This window comes from Lissotriton helveticus, chromosome 10 (genome assembly GCF_964261635.1).
Source record: "Lissotriton helveticus chromosome 10, aLisHel1.1, whole genome shotgun sequence".
Taxonomy (NCBI): domain Eukaryota; kingdom Metazoa; phylum Chordata; class Amphibia; order Caudata; family Salamandridae; genus Lissotriton; species Lissotriton helveticus.
This window is the reverse complement of record NC_136071.1, coordinates 69,928,512-69,948,285: the sequence shown is the minus strand read 5'-3', so window position 1 is coordinate 69,948,285 and position 19,774 is coordinate 69,928,512. Positions and strand designations below refer to the sequence as shown.

At 42.5% G+C, this 19,774-nt stretch overlaps 1 pseudogene across 1 annotated transcript in view; it reads left to right on the top strand.

Moving 5' to 3' along the window:
- The window catches only part of LOC144783940 (metalloproteinase inhibitor 1-like), a 231,489-nt pseudogene that overhangs the window by 76,254 nt on the left and 135,461 nt on the right, over positions 1 to 19,774 (top strand). The window lies entirely within an intron of this gene.

Here is a 19,774-nt window from a genome sequence, read left to right as displayed (position 1 = left end):
GGCACAGGGTCAGCGCTGATTTGCATATCGCCATTGTCTAACCCAGGGTGGTGTGGAGTGGAAAAACGATGGATTTGGGCCCAGATCTTTGGACTGGGTGAATGTGTGACATTGATCCACATTCTGTCCATCATTGTTGTGTTTGCAGGTACCGCTCTAAGTGTACTGGGGATGCTCAGACGTGAGTCCCAGGCACTCCACACCACTGGAATCAAGCTAGCCGGGCTGATGAGAGGTGTTACCTCGAAACCGGGCCGGTCCTCGGATGCTTGTTTCCGTTCTGGGAAGGACATGGCTTTTGTAGTTCGGACTGGACTGTTCCCATGGGGCACAGGGTCAGCGCTGATTTGCATATCGCCATTGTCTAACCCAGGGTGGTGTGGAGTGGAAAAACGATGGATTTGGGCCCAGATCTTTGGACTGGGGTGAATGTGTGACATTGATCCACATTCTGTCCATCATTGTTGTGTTTGCACGGGGTTAGCATGAGAGCAGCACCATTTCGTAGCTCCGTCGTGGTCATTCCGCAACCAATCATGGCAGCCGTTCTTTATCGTTATTTTGGGCGGGGTGGGTGGCGGAGCCGAGCTGTTTTGCAGCCATCATTGTGTGGAGTTCAGTTCATCTCACTAGTTTTGTATTTGTCATGAGGGGTTGTTCCTAATGTTTCTATTTTAGCGAGGTCAAAAAGAGATCCCATTAGTGGCCTACTGATTTTGCTCGATTCCTTTTCTTTTTTTTTTACACGATTTTTCGTTATCTGCAAAGACTAAACAGAGTATTGCGACTCTGTGTTTGTTTGTAAATAGAGAATGAACCAAAGAGAACTAATTCTAAAACAGTAAATACTTGGATAACAATCAATCAAATGGAGAGAGAAGCAGGCACGACGGATTACAATGGGGGCAAAGACCTGCGTTAACTACCTTTCACTATCTGCAAAGAGAGAGTACTCCTAATAGAAATGAGGGGGGGGGGGCACCATTCAAAGCAGATCAGTGTGCATAAACACGAAAATGTTTTCACTTACCACGTACTTGACATTCGACAGCTTATGATATTTGCTATTAAAAAACCATTGAAATTCACTGAAAAAACCATAGGTTATAGACCATATATAGTTAGGAATTAGCATTTACAAAACCTTGAAAATTCACTGAAAAAACCATAGGTTATAGACCATATATAGTTAGGAATTAGCATTTAAAAAACCTTATTTTACTCACACAAAACCATTGAAATTCCATATATAGTTAGTTGCACTAACTATATATCGCGCACCTGCAATCCACTGCTGATCATGTCACATATTACATCATTCATGACATGGTCAGTGACATCACTGATGACATCACTGATGACATCTCAAATGACATCACTGATGACATCACTGATGACATCTCATTTGACATAATTCTTGTGCTAATACGATAAACCTCTTCAGACTCTAATATAACCTTAGATACACTCAGTGTATACAGACACTCACACACTGCCACTCATCCATGGAGTTACTCACACACCCAGTCAGTCATGCAAAGAAACAATCTCATCTCCATTTCTTCAACTATACAGTTAAACACACCTTACTTATTGAAACATATACTAACACATATTTACTCTCTTATACAATCCCTGATACAAGTTCACAATGATCGATACAACCACTCACTCATTCGGTGGCTCTCATGCACAGTTATTTATATATGCCAACTCTCACATGTACTGTGTTTTACATATGTACTTACTATGACATGTAGCATTGAGATATCCATTCACTCATCAATACACTCATGCACACAGTCAACTGCCCATGTAGCTGTTTCCACATGCACTCTTGAACTCATACACCTAGTGAATAAACTGTTCACACATCTATGCATAGAGTCACACACCTTCCAGCCACCCCCACACAAAGTCAATCTCCCATAGAAATACTTGGGCAACCAATTAATAACACATATAGCCTCTCGTATAGCTAATGATCAACACATGCAGCAGTTTACAGAACAACAGACATAATGATGCACAAATTAAGACAGTTTAGTCACTAACCCATGCATTCAGTGAGACACATTTAATCACTCACTCATACAGTCAGTCACGCACCTACTAAATCCTTCATCCAGACACTTATACATCCACTCATTCTTCAATATGTAAGACATATTTTAACTTTACAGAAACATACAGTCACTGGATGTTGTCATCAGTGATGTCATCAGTGATGTCATTTGAGATGTCATCAGTGATGTCATCAGTGATGTCACTGACCATGTCATGAATGATGTAATATGTGACATGATCAGCAGTGGATTGCAGGTGCGCGATATATAGTTAGTGCAACTAACTATATATGGAATTTCAATGGTTTTGTGTGAGTAAAATAAGGTTTTTTAAATGCTAATTCCTAACTATATATGGTCTATAACCTATGGTTTTTTCAGTGAATTTTCAAGGTTTTGTAAATGCTAATTCCTAACTATATATGGTCTATAACCTATGGTTTTTTCAGTGAATATATATATACCAAGCCTCCTCCTGACTTTCACTTACCTGCCACGAGTGCGGTTCAACTAGGAGCAACCCTTTTTCATATATATATATATTCACTGAAAAAACCATAGGTTATAGACCATATATAGTTAGGAATTAGCATTTACAAAACCTTGAAAATTCACTGAAAAAACCATAGGTTATAGACCATATATAGTTAGGAATTAGCATTTACAAAACCTTGAAAATTCACTGAAAAAACCATAGGTTATAGACCATATATCGTTAGGAATTAGCATTTAAAAAACCTTATTTTACTCACACAAAACCATTGAAATTCCATATATAGTTAGTTGCACTAACTATATATCGCGCACCCGCAATCCACTGCTGATGATGTCACATATTACATCATTCATGACATGGTCAGTGACATCACTGATGACATCACTGATGACATCTCAAATGACATCACTGATGACATCACTGATGACATCTCATTTGACATCAATGACCACATCACTGATGATATCATTCATGTGACAATACAATGCATCTCCTCACATTATAATATAACCTGTTTCACCCAGTGTTAAATACAGAATATAATTTTTCAAACCATTGACACACCAATACTAGTTACTACATACGCACTCACTGATTCCTACGTCTACACACACCTTCACTCATTCACCCATACAATCATTCATACATACAATCACTCATCTTTACAACACTATCATTTGCACTCATACACATATACAAACACTCACAGTCTCCCACTCATCCATGGAGTTACTCACACACCTAGTCAGTCCTGTAAAGAATCAATGACACTTCCATTTTCTTGTCTATACAGTTAAACATAGAGCACCTTACATTTTCAAACATATACTAACACATACTTACCTTGTTATACAATCATTGATACAAGTACACATTGATCTGCACAGAGTCACACACCTCCCAGCCAGCCACACACACACTCAGTCTCCCATACAAATACTTGGACAATCAATCAGTAACCCATATAGTTAATCATATAGCTACTGATCAACACATGCAGCAGTTTACAGAACAACAGACATAATGATGCACAAATTAAGACACTTTAGTCACTAACCCATGCACTCAGTGAGACACATTTAATCACTCACTCATACATTCAGTCATGCACCTACTAAATCCTTTGTCCAGACACTTATACTTCCACTCATTCTTCAATATGTAAGACACATTTTAACTTTACAGAAACATACAGTCACTGGATGTTGTCATCAGTGATGTCATCAGTGATGTCATTTGAGATGTCATCAGTGATGTCATCAGTGATGTCACTGACCATGTCATGAATGATGTAATATGTGACATCATCAGCAGTGGATTGCGGGTGCGCGATATATAGTTAGTGCAACTAACTATATATGGAATTTCAATTGTTTTGTGTGAGTAAAATAAGGTTTTTTAAATGCTAATTCCTAACGATATATGGTCTATAACCTATGGTTTTTTCAGTGAATTTTCAAGGTTTTGTAAATGCTAATTCCTAACTATATATGGTCTATAACCTATGGTTTTTTCAGTGAATTTTCAAGGTTTTGTAAATGCTAATTCCTAACTATATATGGTCTATAACCTATGGTTTTTTCAGTGAATTTCAATGGTTTTTTAATAGCAAATATCATAAGCTGTCGAATGTCAAGTACGTGGTAAGTAAAAACATTTTCGTGTTTATGCACACTGATCTGCTTTGAATGCTGCCCCCCACCCCTCATTTCAATTAGGAGTACTCTCTCTTTGCAGATAGTGAAGGGTAGTTAACGCAGGCATTTGCCCCCGTTGTAATCCGTCGTGCCTGCTTCTCTCTCCATTTGATTGATTGTTCTCTTTGGTTCATTCTCTATTTACAACCAAGCACAGAGTCGCAATACTCTGTTTAGTCTTTGCAGATAGCGAAAAATCGTGTAAAAAAACAAAAGGAATTGAGCAAAATCAGTAGGCCACTAATGGGATCTCTTTTTGACCTCGCTAAAATAGAAACATTAGGAACAACCTGTTGAAAATAGCAATGTGTATGTACATAAGCGGCGTTCATTTGTGTTCACAGTACCCCTTGTTGATTGTTTGAATCGAGCATTGAATTGTTCGAAGTTGGTTCTCTTAAGGATCTTCTCTGCCTGCAAACGAGGAAGAATAGGAATATTCTCTCTCCCTTTGCAGATAGTGAAGGGTAGGTAACGCAAGCCTTTAACACGTCGTACCTATTTCATTCCTCATTGATTGATTGATTGTCCGAACATTGACTGTTTGGGAATTAGTTCTTTTTTGAAGTATTCCCTGTTTGCAAATAAACGTAGGAAAATCTTTGCAAGTAGTGAAAGGGTACGTAATGCGGACCTTTCTCCCCCGTTGTAATCTGTCATGCCTATCTACTCCCCACTGATTGATGCACCTGTTTCACCCGGACCATTTACTAGAGATAGGTCATCTGGCCCGACCAGAGAGCACCCCTAGTGAAAAGGACATATGCAATAATAACGAAGTGATCACTGTATCCTGTTAACAGAAACTTTAGCATGAAACAACCTGGAAAGAAAAGAATAGGAAAACGAAAATCAGTAGGCCACTGATGAACTTTTTATTAAATAACAAACAAAGAAACGATAACAATACGTAATGATAAAACCTATTATTGTCCTAGAAACAAGAAACGTTAGAAGTAAGCCCGTAATAAGAAACCTGAAAACATCGCCCCTCACTGCCCCAAAACGTGTCTGTCCCACCGCCTGCCACGGCCAAATAACGGCAAACTGGGAAAGATAGAAGTCAGCAGACATCCGCCCCATTCTAGAAACTTCCAAAGGGCAACAGGTTTTCGGCTACGCCCAGCCGGAAGCAACACATATAAGGCGGGTCCTGCTGCCACGCCTCGGCCAGGAGATCATCACGTAGGGTGTAGCCGGAGGAGAGGCCGAGGCCAGCGGGACCCGGCCAGGGGGATTGACAACACTGGAGAGTTTCAGGGGGGGGAATGTCCGTGTCCTCGACCCTCCCCTCTCTCTCCCAGTCCGGCCGCGGTGGCCCTTGAGAGTTGCAGGTTGTCCCTCCACACTCTCTCCCGGTCCGGCCACCAACGGCCGGGGGCTGGGGCCGACGGGATCCGGCTGCAGCCGATGAGCCAAGGAACCCGTTCATGGGGCCAGAGCAAAGGGCGTCCGGCCGCCATCCACCGGAGGTCCGGCCCAAAGACGGACGGGACATTTCTTCTTTCTTGAATAATTGCTGCAACAACCCTGGGGGGGGATGTCTTGCACATGCCTCCGACCCACCCCCCTCTCGTCCTCATCGCCTGGTCCGGCCATAACAAATCTCAAGCGAGACGACGTGGGGTGCACTGGGAGGGAGAGATGGTGCGAACAGGCCTCTCCCGCCTCCCCAGGTGGAGGCTTCCCAGCTGCACCCTCAGCGCTCCAGGCGCCCGGAAAAGGGTTCTTCCACTGTGGCGATGCTGCAACGTCTCGCCCGGCAGGGTGGAGCCCGTCCGCTCATTTGACCCCGCGATCGCCAGTAGCTACCGAACTCTCAAAATGGCGGTCGACCTGGCAAGAGCGGGCCCAGCATAAAGAAATGGCCCGGTCACTGGTTGACTCCACCACCGTAGTCCTCCACGACCTTGAAGATTCTAGAGGAGCCGCGGGAGTCCCCGACCCCCGCAGACACCCCCGATGGGGAATGACTGCCATGATCGCCCGTGGAGTGACGAAACTGTAGCCGCGGGACGTCGGCGCTCCCATGCTGGCGCCAGCCTCAGTTTGAATGACTAGAATCCTGCAGACCTCAGTTCCGGTGAAAGCACAGTGTGACCCGGTAGGAAAAATTGTTGCACCCCCTCCCCTTTTTGACTGATGGTTCAAACCACCGATCCTTTCCTTTGCCCTTTTAACGGAACTTTGGACTGCCTCCCCCCCCCCGCGGCGCCCCACGCCGTTATTTGCTGGGCGGCAACTTACTAGACATCACCTTCGTGACATCCAGATTTCAGCGCGTTCTGCTGCCTTGGAACTATTCGCACAACAGACCGCTACTGACAACCCACCCCCGGGACGCCCCACGCCGGATACCCAAATCAGTGCGGCACCCAGGCAACATCTTCTGAATTTTCATAATTTGAAAGAACTAGTAACATGTCCTCATCAGGAATTTCCTCTTCAATCATCTCATCAGGAATTTCCTCATGAAAAGTCTGCAATGATGATTCTTGTAACTCTATGGTCTCCAAACATTCGATAAATTCGCCATCAAGACATTGATCAAAAAAATCATTCAAGTCATCTCCTCCTTGTGAGAATATTTCATTATTGGTGCTGTCAATTTCAATAAATGTAGTGGATAATTCAAAAGAAATTGCCACGGTCTCTTCGTTGTTTAAATGTTTTTACTGTTTTTGTTTTGTTGTATATATTTATAAGTTATTAAAGTTTTATATTCCTACTACTTTGTTGGAGTGCTATATATTTTTAATGTGACACATAATTGTAAAAACTTTGATGTACAAAGAGTCATCCCTGGAATCTTCCGCTTCAGGCTCGGTCCCCTCCCCAATCACAATACAGGATGGTTTTCAGATAGTATGAACACGTGTGGTGTGACGGATCTCATCGGGTGTGGGCCTTGATCTACTATAACTCCTTTGAAGAGGGGTGATTCTTTACAGCTGGGGCCATAAACTACATCTGCAGGGCTAGCTGATAGCCTAGGACCGGCCTGGACAATCGGACACAGAGGAAGAGGAGTGTTAGAGGGTGCGGTAGTGAATAGGGCGAAAGGGAGGTGTCGGGCGGGCACAGAGTGTGATTCTCAGGGAAGAGCAGCGCAGATGGGGGGAGGTTTATTGCCCATGCATAAGACAGAGAGCGGGGGTGAGCAGTGCCTGGGGAAGATGCTTGCGAGGGTGGGGAGCCATGCTACGAATCGACAGCGTGCAAAGAGTGGGTCTGGTCAAGGCATCTAAAATGGCTGCCGTGCACAACAAAAGTGTGGCATTTCAAAAAAGGCAAGATGGCGCAGACAATGTTTTTCAACACTTCCTCATTTCCTTCGAATCGAACGTTAACAGACGTTGGTGCATATTGCCAAAGTTAAGCGATATTTATCGCTAACGATGCTTAGCAATGAATTTTTTACCGCTAAGCATCGTCAGAAATTATCGAAGATAAACCTTGCTATTATCAAGGTTTATCGCAAATGCGATAAAAAACGGCCGCAATGCATGAATATCGCTAAAAAGTCAGCGATATTCATGCATTACCGAGCTAATGCTCTTAGCCATGTTATCCACCTCCCATTGGATAACATGGCTAAGAACTGCTCAGGGCAGGTGTTAGTTTTTGGAGATATTCGCGCTTAGCGCGAATATCTCCAAAAGTTGGTAATAGGAGATAGATATCTTGCATGTTGTAATGCAAGTTATTGTGGTATATAGAACTCATACCATAATCTCTCAGGAAAGCAGAAACTGATCCTTTTGGGACCGCCTGAGAAGGCCTAGGGGGTGAGGGGTACTCTACTTTGCCCCCTTTTCACGTTCCGAACTATTTTATTTTACTCTCTTCTGTAATTACACAAAATGGCAGCGATAAGATGCATCAGAGACAGACAGTGAGAGAAAGGAGGCCGGAGATGAAGAAGAGATGTCAAATACACATTGGAGATAATATAGTGGGAGAAGGGAAGTAAATATAAGTAAACTTACCATGTAACATAAAAATGTTCCACTCTATACTATAAGTCTCATTTTATACTACAATCACTTCGCTACAACCTCATAAATTAAAAATAAAAATGAATAATGTCTCAAACAATTTTTGTATTTCTAAATATAAATTTATTCTTCTGAATTTTCAAAATTTGAAAGAACTAGTAACATGTCCTCATCAGGAATTTCCTCTTCAATCATCTCATCTGGAATCTCCTCATGAAAAGTCTGCAATGATGATTCTTGTAACTCTATGGTCTCCAAACATTCGATAAATTCGCCATCAAGAGATTGATCCAAAAAATCATTCAAGTCATCTCCTCCTTGTGAGAATACTTCATTATTGGTGCTGTCAATTTCAATAAATGTAGTGGATAATTCAAAAGAAATTGCCACGGTCTCTTCATTGTGAGCCATTTTATTTTGAAATTGCTTGCTGTAAATTGCAGAAAAAAATAATCACTTTCATTTATCGTTTTTAGTATTTAGTATAACAGAAGGACTGTAAATAAATAACAGAAAACATTTTTCAAATTATCTTAAAGTGTACAACATAGTTCCCCTTACAAATTAACAACTCACCTTTTTAAAAGTAGGAGAAGTGTTAGTACTGTGTAAACCAAACACCAGAAATTGAGCACCAAAAATTCCTCACAAATGTACCTCAGACAGTAGTATCACAAAATGGCTGTGGTTTCCTCTCATTTTAGATATATACATATCCAATTAACTTTCATCACACACAAATACAAAACCAAAGTAACATTTTAATTGGTTCTAAATTTCAACACTTTCAAATGTGTTTTCCCCATGCAATTTTCCATAGGACATTTAGATACGTCTACAGCCTGAATGGCTGAACGGAATTACACCAAACTTGGCAAAATGGTACATCAAACCTAAGAGGTCAGGGAGGATCTACTATGCCCCCTTATGGTCATTTGCCCCTTCGCTTTGGCCTCCTCTTGTCTCTCGATCCTACCGAGAGACAAGATGGCGGCCGCTACGGACTGTTTGGAATGTTTACAGACGCCGGAGAACCAATCACCTTCGCAAAGCTCCGTAACGCGAAAAGTACGCGAAGCGGAGCGCTGTTATATATCTTTTTTTGAACGTTAATTTCTCAAAATCCACTGGAGCACATATATTGAAACCTAGCAAAGGCACATCGGGCTACCAGTCCCTAATATTTTGCCAAGTTTCGTACAAATCCATTCAGCCGTTCGATTATTATTATTATTTTTTTTTTTTGCCCCGCGGGGCCCTTTTAAAACCTCCACATCAAACCTAGGGGGTCAGCGAGGATCTACTATGCCCCCTTATGGTCATTTGCCCCTTCGCTTTGGCCTCCTCTTGTCTCTCGATCCTACCGAGAGACAAGATGGCGGCCGCTACGGACTGTTTGGAATGTTTACAGACGCCGGAGAACCAATCAGCTTCGCTTCACAAAGCTCCATAACGCGAAAAGTACGCGAACTGGAGCGCTGCCCGGTCCGCTGTTACAGATATATATCTTTTTTTGAACGTTAATTTCTCAAAATCCACTGGAGCACATATATTGAGACCTAGCAAAGGCACATCGGGCTACCAGTCCCTACAATTTTGCCAAGTTTCGTGCAAATCCATTCAGCCGTTCGGGCTAAAAGTGAGGCCAACCGCCCTATGGAAAACTCAATGTTAAAAACACGTTTTGGGACCCCCCTTTTTTCTCGGCCCCCCCTTGACGAAACCCCCCCAAATTTCCAGGGGCTGCTCAGAAACAAAATGTTCCATTTTCCTGAAAATTACAGCCAATTCCGTCCACAAACGCCAAAGTTATTAGACATAGAATTTTCTAAAATCCCATAGAGAAAAAATCCTAACTATATATACCTACTGGCGACCGCCAGTAGGTAATATATATATATATATATATATATATATATATATATATATATATATATATATATATATATATATATATATATATACATATACATATATATATATATATATATATATATATATATATTCAAAAATAACTGCTTCCGTAAAAGAGATGAGGGAACACAGCGGGGCTTGTGAGCAGCATTTATTCAGTATGGCATGACACGTTTCGGCGATTTGCCTCTTCAGATGCCTCAGGTACAGGAAGTCCGTGAGTTGTTCATATAATGGTTGGCCCAACCCCCTGAAGTAGTGTAGGCCACGCCCCACCCGCATCACTCTCAGAGACACTCGTGCTATTCAGTGTTCACCATTAGGGAGACTGCAACATCCAGCATGCAGTTTGTTCGTATATGCGGTGAGTGTCTCTGTCAGCTCTTGTGTTCAATGACTTCTAGTAAGTTGCTGACTGGCGATGCGATGGGGTTAAACTCCTGTACTGTGCTGGACCACAAATGCCGTCCAAAGCCCACACTTCCAACCACTTGGTCCCCATATGCAGCGCGTCTGGAGACGCCGGTATTCGTGACCACGTCTGTCCATATGTAATGGATTGTCAGTCGACAACAGAGACGCCGCTTCTGGGGATTCAGTGGCAATCCAGGCTTCTACCACTACACCTTGGAACGTGAAGGAAGGGTCCCCAGTGCGTGGTTGTGGCTCCACGCTAAACATTCAAAAATATCTGCTTCCGTAAAAGAGATGAGGGAACACAGCGGGGCTTGTGAGCAGCATTTATTCAGTATGGCATGACGCGTTTTGGTGATTTGCCTCTTCAGATGCCTCAGGTACAGGAAGTCCATGAGTTGTTCATATAATGGTTGGCCCAGCCCCCTGAAGTGGTGTAGGCCACGCCCCACCCGCATCACTCTCAGAGACACTCGTGCTATTCAGTGTTCACCATTAGAGAGACTGCAACATCCAGCATGCAGTTTGTTCGTATATGCGGTGAGTGTCTCTGTCAGCTCTTGTGTTCAATGACTTCTAGTAAGTTGCTGACTGGCGATGCGATGGGGTTAAACTCCTGTACTGTGCTGGACCACAAACGCCGTCCAAAGCCCACACTTCCAACCACTTGGTCCCCATATATATATATATATATATATATCCATCGAACAGGAAACCCAAAGTTTCCTGCCCTCCTTGTATCCACTCCACTGAAGGAGGGAAAATGAACTTCCTGAAACGCGTCTGGCGATAATTTTACTGATGTGACCTGCTGCCTTTTGCCTGCTTGCAAGCTGTCATTAAACTCCGTGAGCAAATTTCAACTTTCTGTGGCCTCTTCACTTTGGGTTTCCTGTTCGATGGATGTATTTCGGCCGGTCCCGGTCAAGAAGAAAGGCCCGCTGCCGGTGTGCAGACCCTGAGCTTGCACCACTGCGTGCAAGACGCATAGGGAAGAAAGAGATTTGGCACCGTGCAGGGTGGTGCCCGATCGCTCCTAAGGCAGCTATAAAGCGAGGCAGACAATCGGCGAAAAGCGCATGGGAATTATTCGGTGTAATTTTGGGGACATGAACAGCACGCCCACTGGGGATGAACTATTGCGCACTACAACACCCAGGAGGCCATGCACTTGGCCACGCCCACTATGGCAGGTGTTGACAATTGAGGTGTGTATTATAAACAGTGCTTCCTGCCCTCCTTGTATCCACGCCACTGAAGAAGGGAAAATGAACTTCCTGAAACGCGTCTGGCGATCATTTTACTGATGTGACCTGCTGCCTTTTGCCTGCTTGCAAGCTGTCATTAAACTCCGTGAGCAAATTTCAACTTTCTGTGGCCTCTTCACTTTGGGTTTCCTGTTCGATGGATATTTATATATATATATATATATATATATATATATATATATATATATATATATATATATATATATATATATATATATATATATATATATTACCTACTGGCGGTCGCCAGTAGGTATATATAGTTAGGACCTAGTTTCAATAGGAAATCTACAACATTCTGTTGGGAATAACTTTGGCGCCGGTTAATGAATGTACGTGATTTTCTCAAAGAAGATGGCCCGTTATGCTCCGCTCCTTCCCTTAAAGTTTCGGGGGGATTCGTCAAGCGGGGGCCGAGAAAAAAGGGGGGTCGCAAAACGTGTTTTTCCCATGTTAATTTCCATAGGACATTTAGACACGGCTACTGCCCGAACCGCTGAACGGAATTACACCAAACTTGGCAAAATGGTAGGGACTGGTACGCAGTAGGGCCTATTCCATATTTGGTGAAAATCGCTCCAGTGGTTTTTATGAAAATTGACTTAAAAATAATGTATATATCTATATGCGCGCTCCGAGCGCTTTGGGTACGCGTACCGATAAGCGCACCCGGCGTGCCACGGAAGTGCACGAGCGGAAAGCTTATTGGCTCTCGGGTGTCTGTGAACATTCTAAACGGTCCGGAGAGTCCGCCATCTTGTGTCTCGGTAGAACCGAGACAAAAGAGGTGAAAAACAAAAGGGGAAAACTTTAAAAGGGGGCAGGGTAGAGACCCCCTGACCCACTAGGTTTTCTCAGGGGGGCCTAGAAGGGCTCCGAAGGGCAACAAAGCAATTTTTTTTGTTGAGAATTTCGCGGAGTACGTTCAGGGCGCGTTTACATGTATGCGTACATGTGCGTTTACCCGCACGCGTACCCTGAGCGTACCACAGGGGAAAACAGTGAAAAAGGGTGTCCCAAAACATGTTTTTGCATATGCAATTTTCCATAGGACATATAGCCCTTCTCAGGGGGACCCAGAAGAACCCCAAGGGCCAGAAAAAAAAAGTTTTGAAAACGCGTGCCCCGCATTTTCCACTCTTGTTTTGGGCTCTCTTGTGCCTCAGTTCTCCTGAGAAACAAGATGGTGGCCAACACTTCTTGGTTTGAACAGTTTGGAACGTTGACAGACGACTGCCTGCCAATCAGGAAAGCGCGCAGACCTTTCCAACCATTGGCTGCATTGATTGGCTGTGAACACTCCAAACCAGGAAGTTTAGGCAGCCATCTTGTGCTCGGTAGACCGAGGCACAAAAGAAGCAGAAAAACAAATGTGTAGAATGCAAAAAGGGGGCAGGGTAGAAACACCCTCACCCCCTAGGGCTGCTCAGGTGGTCCCACAAGGATATTAACATATGTAAACATTATCCGCTAATAGAATTAGCATTTAGAAAACCTTTGAAATTTGTTGAAAAAAACCATAGGTTTCACGCCTGATATAGTTAGGAATTAGCATTTAAAAAACCTTGAAAATTCACTGAAAAAAACATAGGTTTCAGGCCTTATATAGTTAGGAATTAGCATTTAAAAAACCCTTGCAAATTCACTGAAAAAAACATATGTTTCAGGCCTTATATAGTTAGGAATTAGCATTTAAAAAACCTTGCAAGTTCACTGAAAAAAACATAGGTTTCAGGCCTTATATAGTTAGGAATTAGCATATAAAAAACCTTTGAAATTCACTGAAAAAAACATAGGTTTCAGGCCTTATATAGTTAGGAATTAGCATTTTTTAAAAACATTGAAATTGCTCCTATATAGTTAGTTGTACTAACTATATTTCGCGCACCCGCAATCCACTGATGATGATGTCACATATTTCATCATTCATGGCATGGTCAGTGACATCACTGATGACATCTCAAATGACATCAATGATGACATCACTGATGACAGAAATGACAAGTTTGAAATATTATTGTAACCGGATGCCTGTCTAGAACACCCATTTGAGGGTAATATAACTTTACACAAACAAAGTGGCATGCCAGAACCCACTGGAGGGAAAGATTGCGCGAGAGAACACTACAAGTCCCAAGAATCTTCGTGATGAAAGCACCAGAGCGAGCGCACCAGGGAGTGGCAGTTTGATATTTAAATGAGGGGATAGGAAGCTCTCTCGTGAAACTGCCAGAACCACATGTGCGAGCCTGTGAACAAGCGGCAAGAAGCTGTGAAACGCGTAGGGCATTAGCATTTTAATCTGGATGTGTATGCCGGTTTTTGAAATAAAGGACTCTATTGCAAATAATGGGGCCCTGCTTGTTCATTTGAGTGCGGCCCAAAGCACAGGATGTCAAGAGTTCAAATATATATATATATATATATATATATATTACCTACTGACGGTCGCCAGTAGGTAGTTATAGTTAGGATCTACTTTCCATAGGAAATCCGCAACATTCTATTGGGAATAACTTTGGCGCCGGTGGACGACTCTTCGCGAATTTCTCAAAGAAGATGGCCCGCTCCGCTCTGCTCCTTCCATGAAAGTTTGAGGGGGATTCGTTAAGCGGGGGCCGAGATAAAAGGGGGTCCCAAAACGTGTTTTCCCCATGTTAATTTCCATAGGGCGGTTGGACTCACTTTTAGCCCGAACGGCTGAATGGATTTCCACCAAACTTGGCAAAATTGTTGGGACTGGTAGCCCGATGTGCCTTTGCTATGTCTCAAGATATGTGCTCCAGTGGATTTTGAGTAATTTAGTTTCAAATAAATATATATATCTATAAGCGCGCCCCGGTACGCGCACCGGGGCGCGTACCAGCGAGCTACGCGATTTCGCGAGCGGAAAGCTGATTGGCTCTCGGGTGTCTGTCAACATTCCAAACAGTCCGGAGCGGCCGCCATCTTGTGTCTCGGTAGGATCGAGACACAAGAGGTGGCAAAAACAAAGGGGGAAATGACCAAAAGGGGGCAGGGTAGACCCCCCCTGACCCCCTAGGCTTGATGTGGGGGCCATAAAAGGCCCCGCGGGGCAAAAAAAAACAACATTTTTTTTTTTTTTTCGCAGGGGGAGCACCCGGTACGCGCACCGGGGAGCGTACCGGGGAGCGTAACATGGGCAAAACTCAGTGTAATAGTAAAATAATAATTGAAAGTGCTTAGAGGTAGGGTAGCTCTGAATAGAGTTGTTGTGTTGTGTGGGTGATTTAAGTATCAACATGTAGGTACCAATGCAGAGTTTTAAATTCAATGTAGACCGTCTCCTTTGTAGATAATTTGTATGTTGTTACATAAGTTATTGTGGTATATGGGATCCATAGGATAGTCTGTCAGGAAAGTAGAAACAGATCCTTTAAACACACCCTGAGAAGGTCTAGGGGATCATAGGTAGTCTATCCTGCTCCCTTATGATGTTTTCCAGTATTACATTTAATCTGTTCTAAGTCTACACAAAATTGGCGGTGATATCGTGCATTAGAGACAGACAGTGAGAGAAAGGAGGCAGGAGATGAAAAACAGATGTCAAATGCACTTTGGAGATAATATAGTGGGAGAAAGGAAGTAACTATGAGCAAACTTACTATGTAACTCCAAAAAATTGCACAGTATAGTATAAGTCTCACTTTATAATATAATCTTTTTGGTACGACTTCAAGAATTACATATAAAAATGAATAATGTCTGAAACAATTTTTAATTATTAAATAAAAATTTATTGTTGAGATTTTTCATACTCTATTAAAACTTCTAACATCAGATTATCTGGAATCTCCTCCACAATTTCATTGCATGATTCCATTGCTTCAAGACAGTTTATTAGTTCTTGATCCCCAGACTCATCCATGAAATCAAAGTCTTCGTTAAGAATGTTGTTATCCATAATTTCAAAAGAAATTGTATTGGTCTCCTCTTTACCTTCCATTTTTTGGCTGTAAATTGCATAAAAAATAACTATATTAGTAGAGTTAGGGCACTGTTGGGTTTAAGTTCAGACAGGTACTTCTGAGTTTTTACAAGTGAAGTTATCTTTGGGCAGTGTATGTTATCAGGCAGGAAGTAGAAATATAAAAAAAGTGCATGTGAAGAAGCCTAAGTAAATTCATAATTATACTAGAGAAGCCTAAATCAATCCATAACTACAACAGAGAAGCCTATCTGAATCTATAACTATAACAGAGGGACAGTAAAAAACTATCAGAAAACGTTTTTCCAATTTAACTTAAAGTGCAGAACATAGTTCCCCTTACAAAAATAACTAATTACCTTTCAGAAAGGAGTTGATGTTTTCAGAGGAAATCCTTTATAAATGTACCTCAGGAAGTAGTACTCAAAATGGCCGTGTTTCCCTCTCATTTTTCATATATATTCATGTCCATAACCAATGAAATGTCAGCACATAAAAATACAAAATGAAAGTAACATTTTCATTGGTTGCAAATGCTAACACTTTCATATGTGTTTTAGTCATGTAATTTACCTCAGGATATTTAGACAGGGCTACAGCCCAAATAGCTCAATGGAATTCCACCAAATTTGGGAGAATGGTAGGGACTGCTATGTAGTAGGGCCTAATCTATATATATTGAAAGTCTCTCCAGTGGTTTTTAAGTAAATTGACTTCCAAAAATTTTTAAGGGCGCTTACCGGTGCGCGCCCCGGTACGCGCACCGGTAAGCGCAACGGGAGTCCTCCATCTTGTGTTTCGGTAGAATTGAGACACAAGATGGAGGACAAACAACGTTGGGAATGGGTAAAAGGGGGCACTGAAGACACCCCCTGACCCCCTAGGTTTCCTGAGGGGGGCTTAAGAGGCCCATATAGGCCCCCCAAAAAATAATTTAATTTTCGCGGGGGGGGGTGCGCCCGGTATGCGCACCGGGGAGCGTACCGGGGAGCCTACATTGGTGAAAAACAGTGAAAAAAAGTTAGAGTAAAGTAATCGTTTTGAGTGATTAGAGGTAGGGTAGCCCTGAAAAGAGCTTTTGGGTTCTGTGGCTGATTTAGGTACCTACAAGTAGGTTCCGATGCACAGTCTTAAATTCAGGAGGAATATTCTATTCCCCTCATCTGAGAAGTGCACACCATCTTCTCTGTAGATATCTTGCATGTTGTAACGCAAGTTATTGTTGTATATTGAACCCATTCCATAGTTTCTTATGTAAGCAGAAACAGATTTATTCACATGTTTCCGTGCTGTCAGAACTTACTTGCTCAATTCGGCTTCCAAAATCTTGCATGGGAACAGAGATGCTTAACTCCCAAATCCCACCTGGCAATACCAATGGGTCTTGTTCAGAACCCTCTGACCATTACCTTGAGGGAAGGGGGAAATTGGATAAAATAATAAACAAAGAAGAGACTGGTCCGGAATGGTTCCTTAGTCAGCTATCCGCAGTCATCGTCTAGCCTCAAATGAACCTGTAAATTAATACAACATTAATATCACTCTATCTACACTTCCTATCTACTCGTTAATTCCTATTCTACAATATCTCACCCTTGATTTCCGGCACCTCGCTTCTCTCCTGCTAATAATGTAATTCTTTCTTCCTCAACAGTTAGTTGTCACTATTAAAAGAAACAAGAATTAGTTCTCTAATTTGTCTACCTATTCTATGGCCCTTATTGTAGATTTGAGATACACTTACTTCACTATCTGAAGAGTTGCCTTTTTAATTGGGGTTCTGTAATTCTTTTGGTTGGCCTTCTTCCTACGTATCTCCTAGGAAAGGTTTTTCTTTTATATATATATCTGCTTCTTTTCTTTTTGCAGAATTTTCAATATGTGGAGAATTTTTTAGGTATGAGTTCTTGCTTATTATTGAACTGGATTGAATGTCTCTCTCTAGTAGTAACTTCTTTATTCTTATCGACTTCCTGTTCTGGTTCAAAACTCTGTTGCCGGGTAATATTATATTTTCACATATATCACGTTTCACAATCGTTTTACTCTCTGGTTCATGAAGCGAATATTCAACTTAGTCTGACAGTCTCTTTCAAAATCTACTCGTGCTGCTATGTAAAAAAAAAAACTTTCACAATTCCTTGACAATGTTCTGTTTTTACTTATCTCTGTTGCCGCTATGAATTTCTGCTCATGGAACTCTTGGCCGTTACTCTCCTCGCTCTGAATATGGTGACGCAGCGCCTCAGACTCTTCAGCTGCTTCGAAAAACGTTCACCGTAATTGGCCTCAAAGACTGGAAAACTCGACGAAGACGTTAGAGAACACTCAAAATGACTCTCTGGATTCTTATCTAAGGAAATGCGGGAACAACAGTAGGGAATTAGAAAACTAAATTGACTGCACAGATTCTTCGACCTTACTGCTCACGGAACTCGGTGAAGTGCGTCGATGAAGAGGCGCTCGCGCCGCTCACCCACTTCTCCGCCGCAGTGGCCCTGCAGACTAGACCGCTAACCTCTGATTTCCTCTGAGCGGTCATATCAGATGCCATCTTGTGTCGTCTAGAACGGACCAACTCTGCCCATGTAATTGGGTTCGAGCACTCCTGTTCATTGGTTGAAAGGTACTGTCCACAAATTCGTGCTCCAGTTTTAGGGGTTCTGACAGTACCCCCTAACAAGGCAGCTCCTTTCCTTCTTGGCTTTGAAGGGTACCGCTGATGGAAAGATTTAACCAACCTTGGTGCATGTATATCTTTTTCTAGCTCCCATGAACGTTCTTCAGGACCATAACCTTTCCAGTCGATTAAATAATAAAGCTTCCCTTTGGACCTCTTGGAGTCTAGAATTTCTTTTACCTCGAACTCAGCTCCTGTCTCTAACTGAATTGGTTTCGGAGGGGTCTTCACTCTAAGGTCCTTAGAGGCCTTCTTCAGTAGGGATATGTGGAAAGCTGGATGAACCTTTAGCTTGGGTGGCAGTTCGATCGGTAGGTGACCTGATTGATCTTTTCTTTCACCTTATGGGGACCAATGAATCTAGGCTGAAACTTCCGATTCCCCTTTAATCTCAGATTTTTTGTACTTAACCAGACTGATTCCCCTTTATTCAAAATTGGACCTTCTTTCCTTCTTCTATCCGCATAGTTCTTATATTTCTCTTTGGCTCTTGTAAGATTGTCTACTGCCCTTAACTGAGTTTGGTGCAAATGTGTTACGGCTTCTCTAACTGCTGGTACTGAGGTATCAGTTTGTCTAATGGTTGCATGTGGGTGCCTGCCATAATTTAGAAAGAATGGGGAATAACCTGTTGAGCAGTTCTTTGCATTATTGTGAGCGAACTCTGCCGTCCACAAGTAATCTGACCAATCTCCTTCCTCTTTTATAAGGTATAATCGTAGATACTGTTCTAATTCCTGGTTGACCCTCTCAGTCTGCCCATCAGTCTCGGGGTGATAACTAGTGGAGAATCTAATCTCAGTCCCCAAACCTTCCATAAAGGCTCTCCAGAAGTGAGACACAAACTGAGGGCCCCTATCCGAAATCACTACCTTAGGTATTCCATGCATTTTCACAATCTGCGAGCTGAAATGGGCGGCTAGCTGTTTGGCAGAAGGTAACCCCTTTAGAGCAGTGAAACAGGCCATCTTGGTAAAGGCATCTACTACCACTAAGATTGTGTCAAAACCTTGACTCTTGGCCAAGTCAGTAATCAGATCTAACGTGACGGTGTGCCATGGATACGGAGAGGTGGGTAAAGGCTGTAATAGACCCCTTGGGGCCTGCCGTTCAGATTTTCCCTGAGCGCAGAACTCACATGACTTAACATACCTCTCAATGTCTGAAGTCATCCCGGGCCACCAATAGTGTCTCTTTACCAGCTCTTCGGTTTTGGCTTCTCCTTTGTGACCAGCCAATTTATCATCGTGGCATTCTCGTATAATTTGTTGTTGTAACTCGGCTGTGGGAAT